Here is a 6,000-nt window from a genome sequence, read left to right as displayed (position 1 = left end):
AGCACCGCCACAGTCGGAGGAGGGCAGATCCGTGGGCAGGGGGGACTTTGTCAGGGGCTGGGGCACTACTGGAGGGGGTGGTCCTATGTTTGCGAGCCGGCCAAAGGGGGGGGCAGTATTTTGCAGACCGGGTCTGCGGGCGGCCGCTGCAGGCCGCCGCCGTGTGCATGCATGGCCACGAACCCGGCAATTCTCCGGACCGTATCAGCAGCTACAACCGGGTGCTCTACGCTGTTCGGCAGCTGGCCCCCAGCCAAAAAGAGGATCGGTGGCCATTTTATGCCGAATTTTCAGTCGTAAAACGCCGCCGTTCCAACGCCGGACTGGGGACATAGCCTCAAAATCAGAGAATCCAGCCCCAAGTCTCAGAGGACAGGATCAGGTATGGGCAGGGATCTCAGGGTGGGGGGAGGTGGTGAGGTACAGGCAAGGGGGATGAGGGGTTTAGGTATTGGGAAGGTCACCTTGTTGGTGGGAGGGGGGGTGCGGTGCACTATATTGAAAGGCGGCTGTTGATGGTGGAACCCTACCTTCACCTGCCACTCAAAGACCGAGCAGGGTTACTTTCAGAGTTTTCCCTGCTGCTGTTCTCCTCCTGCTGGCCTGAAGATTGAGATAGGAAATAGCCCATAGGTGGTCAATAATTGGCCACTTAAGGCCTCAGTTGAAGCAAGGCAAGGCGGGTCGTGCTAGGCCTTGCCCCATCCCACCAGAAAATTGTTGAGAGGTTTGAACGGAGAGTAAGCTGGTGGAAAGGTCACATGAAGAATTTTATCGTTCCTCCTGTCATGTGAGAGTACCTTTAAGAAATTGGTGTTTGGGAAATAGTGGTAGTGGATGTACCTTTAAGAAATGGGTATTTTGCAGTGATGTCAGAATATGGGTGGAGCTGGCTGTCTGTCTGCTTTTACTTTCACTTTGGGCTGTCTGCTGCAGGTTTTCTTTTAAAAGTTTCGTTTTGAGAGCTGGATAGCTGTACTCACAGCAAGGTGCATTAGACTCTCTCTCTCTCTGCAATCTAAAGCCTAACTCCAGATCCTGTGGTGATTTAAAAATAATACCTGTTTCTGTAGAGAAGTTAAATCTGATGACTTTCTGTAAAAAGGGTTCTTTTTGACTTATGGATGTTGCAAGGACAGATTAAGAGTTACTTACAGAGTACTGTATTCTTTGGGGGATTTATTGGTGTTGATAGTTGTTAAGATGTTTACTGTGGGTTTATAAAGTGTTAACTGGTTTCATAAATAAACATTGTTTTAATTTAAAAGTACGTTAGTTCTCTGTTGCATCACACCTGTAAAGTAGGCCCGTGTGCTCCCCATAACCACAATCTATTAAAAGTTGTGGGTCAGGTGAACTCCATGATACACTTTGGGGTTCTCTCAACCCTGGCCCATAACACTTCCACCTGCCAATCCACTGGCAGGGGAACATAAAATTCTGGCCTAACAAATGGAAGTGTCAAACTTATTGTAGATGCAAAATAATCTTGAATAGGCAGTCTTTTCATACAGGGGATCTTCTGTATGATAAATATATGCAGCCACAATTACCCGGATTTGTTAAGCCATACAATTTATTCAAAGGGAGTGCAGGATCCAGGTAAGTTGGAGTGGCAGCAACATTGCGTTCCAACCCTCTGATGGATAATACCATGAAACATCATCCAGGGAGGAAAACAAAGGGGATGATTTCCCTTCTTCGAAGTGGCTAAATTGCTTCTCATCTGCACGTCAGTACCAAAACTGTAGGTTTTAGATCTCTGGGTAAATTTAAGAATGGCTATAATAAATCAGTCCTAAAATTGAGTGTAGAAACAAGACTTCCAAATAGAGTGCCTGATGTAGCCGGATCATCCTGTCACTACGTGATGACAGTCACATGGAGCATCATGGTGGCGGAGCTTGGCAGGATTACTATAAGACCATAAGATATAGAAGCAGAATTAGACCATTTGGTCCATCAATTCTGCTCTGCTATTTGATCATGGCTGATATGTTTCTCATCCCCATTCTCCTGCCTTCTCCCCACAACCCGATTCCCTTAGTAATTAAGAATCCATCTATCTTTGTCTTAAGAGACTCAGTGACTTGGCTTCCACAGCCTTCTGCGGCAAAGAGTTCCATAGAGTCACCACCTTCTACTGAAGAAATGCCTCTTCTCTTCATCTCAGTTCTAAAGGATCTTCCTTTTAGTCTGAGGCTGTGTCCTCGGGTTCTAGCTTCTCCTACATCTCCACGTCTACTCTATCTAGGTATCTCAGTATTCTGTTAAGTTTCAATGAGATTGCCCCCTCATCCTTCTAAACTCCATAGAGTACAGACCCAGAGTCCTCAACTGCTCCTCATACAACAAACCCTTAATTCTCATGATCATTTGTAAACCTCTTCTGGAATCCTGTGTGGCAAGTCCAAGGCCTTCGCCCCGTATGACCAATGTGTCTTACATGCCCATCACAATGCACACTGCTGATAGGACATCCCACCTGCACCTATTGGTGACAAAGTCCCGATGCCGCATATTGGACTTTCTCAAGTGTCGTACACGTTCTGGACGTTTGAGAAAGTCCAATATGTGGTATCGGGACTTTGTCACGTCTTAAACTGTCTGAAGAAATGCTGTCCATTTTACTTTTGTTATTCCTCAAATGTATCCTGAAAGAAAGGGGAGGAGTGCACACAATGGACACACAACAGGCTATGCACTAGTTACAAGAGCCAAGGTGGAGTTCTATTGTTCACTGTGCACCAACTAACTGCAAGAGTCAAACTGGTGTTTGTTTGTACAGATTATTGTACATTTCTGTAAATTATTGTTCTGTTTACACGTACTTAGTTGTAAATAGTTGTATGCGTATACTGTTACATCTTGCACCGCCGGAGTCCAAACTAAATGGGGAGGATGTAGACCTAGTCATGATGACGTAGTCACGTAGAGCAACACGAGGCGGTGGTAGGAGGATCACCCAGGACCTCGGGCAGAGTAGGTGTGTTAATGAGAGTTTATCTTTATCAAAATAACCCTCAATAAAGTGTTTTAATCTCATCTATAACATGGCATTAATTTTAAATTCTAGTCTTGTAATCATATCTTAAATTGAAACTTGTTTATATCCTTTGCTTTCAAGACGTTAAAGACCAAGATCATGTCTGTAATTTTTGAAAAAGTCTATGTAGATTATTCTGGAGTTGTGAAGATTGAAAGCTGTGAGCAGAGACATCCTTAACAAGGTTTGATACTTCAAAAATTAGATCATGGCACAGTCAAGGAGAAATTCTTCATGATACAAGTTACATTCCTTAAAAACCCTGATTCACCAAAACAAGCTTAAATTTGCATTGATATTCTGCATACAATGACAAGAGATCCTGGCACTGCTTTAAACTGGAATAAACAGACAGGTGAAAAATGTAAAAGTTGTACAATGAGTAATTTGTGAGCACCTTTCTCTACTTCTGGTGGCTTATCCTTACAACTCGATTTAAAGTACCACAATCATTACTATATTTTCCTTTCAAAACTAAGATGCACACAACTGCAGAAAATATTCCAAATGTAAGCTCCCACATGACTTATATAGGGCTAAGATAACAATCAGCGTGCTATAGCTTGAATTGACATGTGGCATGTTGAGACTCTAAACGCAATACTTTCAGCGAGTAGTAAACCAGCATGCATTTACTTTTCCAAAAGTCATCCATTATGTACAGGCTTTAATGTTCCTGTTCCATGGATCCACACTTCTTCACCTTAAATTGAATTTGCCTTTCCATATCCTATCCACTTAATTTGAACATTTGATTCTGTAAATCTTCACACAGATACCTGGGTGACATAGTTTTATTAATTGTGCAATATAAGGGTGGACCTGTGCATAATTGACAACAGAACAAAAAAGGTAAATCCAACATGTCACTTCAAATAGCCCAAGCAGTCAGGCTTACAATAATAACTTGTAAATTTCATGCGGGTTTTAGCATAGTAAAAATCCCAAGTAATGTTCCCTCTTATTATTTTTTTGTGAGTGGGCTGTATATTGCCCTGCGTAGCCCCTTTAGCATTGCTGTGTGCCTATGCCAGCTCACATGTTAAAGGAAATCCTGGTTGCGTGCGGGCTCTCTGCATGATATGTTGTGGATTGCTAGTCATGCAACTCAAGAGGAAACTTGGTCCCAACAGGAGTATTGGCAAACAAAATTTGACACCAAACCAGAGAAATATTAGGACAGGTGACCAAAAGCTTAGTCAAAGATGTGGGTTCAAGAAGCATCTTAAATGAAAGCGAGGACGACAGGTTTCAGGTGAGGATCCCACAGCTGAGCACAGGAAACTAAAAGCATGGCAGCAATTTACATTGATTAAAACCGGGCATGTGCAAGAGGCCAGAATTTGAGGCACGCCATGATATCAGACAGGTGTTAGGAATCACCAATATATTGAATGGATTTTATAGGTCATGTGGACGGAATCAAAAGTCATCAAGTCACATTCTAATATTTTGTTATATTGACGAAGCAGTTATGTAATTGTGTCAGGTTTCATTGCTGTCAAATTGGCCCCTTTAATATTGTGGGAGATTTGCTAACAGAACTGCATGCATATAAAGTTTATTTGCAATTCAGTCATTCTGGCTGGAACTTTTCCAGATATTAAAGAGATGTTATGCATGCTTTTACACTTGCCGGCTTGTGACCTGAGGCAAGATGGAAGTATGAGTTGCAGTACTTCATTATTACAGGCGTACAGAAAAATGTCTTTCTGTTGAGAACGTAGTGTCCCCAATAGCACCGTAAGGTAACTAAGGTAACTAAGGAAACCAAAGGTTTCCACAATGGCTTATAAGAATGACTTACTTTTCCTTTGAATGTACCAAAGATTTGGGTCAATTACTGGGGAGGTGGGTCAGGTGAAGAACCTCGCCTAGGGACTCTACTGTTAGATTTTGATCATAAAAACCTGGGATAAAACTGAGGCAAAACTACAGATTGAATCCGGTCTTAGTTGCTTCTCTTCTCAGCTATTTTTCATTCCTTTAAAGACCATGGATGTAAAGAGGCAATTTCGCGATTCCACACTGCAGCTGGGAATCCACATTTGGAGGTTTAGAATTGAGAAATTACCACTTTAGAATTGTGCTAAAAACCTTAAATCCTAAAAGATGGCCAATTGGTTCAAACTTGTTCCAGCTGGAAACTTGTCTATGGTAACCATTTTGCAAGAATAGTAACATTTCATAATTGGATAATGCAATTCAGTGGTCCTTTTCTTCACCTTTTTAACATATCTCAACATCTGTATAATGCTGAGGACTTTCAGCTTCTTACTCAGCTCTATCACAACCAAACCTGGAATTATGTTCTTTTTCTGGGTTGACCCATGTATACAGGTATCTATTGCACCATGTTTCGGGTTGTTTTGATGTTGTTGCTGACCATAATGAGGTTTCCCTAATACTATGCTTTCCAGTCTTACCGAACCTTTATGAGGCTTTGCTTCCCTTTGATAAGACTAGCTGGTTGGTTTAGCTTAACTTCAATCCTTTTATTAAGAACTATTTACAAAGACCGCAGGATAAGCACATAACATTCAGGACACAGACTGTTCACTCCAGCTCTCTTGGAGATTCTCGATCGTGCAACTGTTTATGTCACAATTACATCACTAAACCATCATGGTCTTATTAACCCATTAACTCAACGTTTATCTTGAATTTTACATAATCCATTAAAAAAACACTGATTTTGCATCCTTTCTACTACCAAGAAAGTGTTTAATTTATTCAATCAACCAAAGCATTGTTGCGATGGGTTGAGCATTGTGGCCACAAAGCAAGGTCTTTATTTAAAAACCAGCCCCCCCCCCCCCCCCCCCAACTACTTCATAAACTAATTACCTGCATTTGGACAACGTTTAAAGTAAGGAGCAAAACAGGAACCCCAGATGTAGAAACTTCAAAAGCATAGTGAATAAAATGTTGTTTCCTGATGTCTTTGCAAATAC

The sequence above is a fragment of the Scyliorhinus canicula genome, chromosome 9 (assembly GCF_902713615.1).
Source record: "Scyliorhinus canicula chromosome 9, sScyCan1.1, whole genome shotgun sequence".
NCBI classification, from domain to species: domain Eukaryota; kingdom Metazoa; phylum Chordata; class Chondrichthyes; order Carcharhiniformes; family Scyliorhinidae; genus Scyliorhinus; species Scyliorhinus canicula.
The sequence above is the reverse complement of the archived record's forward strand: the minus strand, read 5'-3'. Positions refer to the sequence as shown.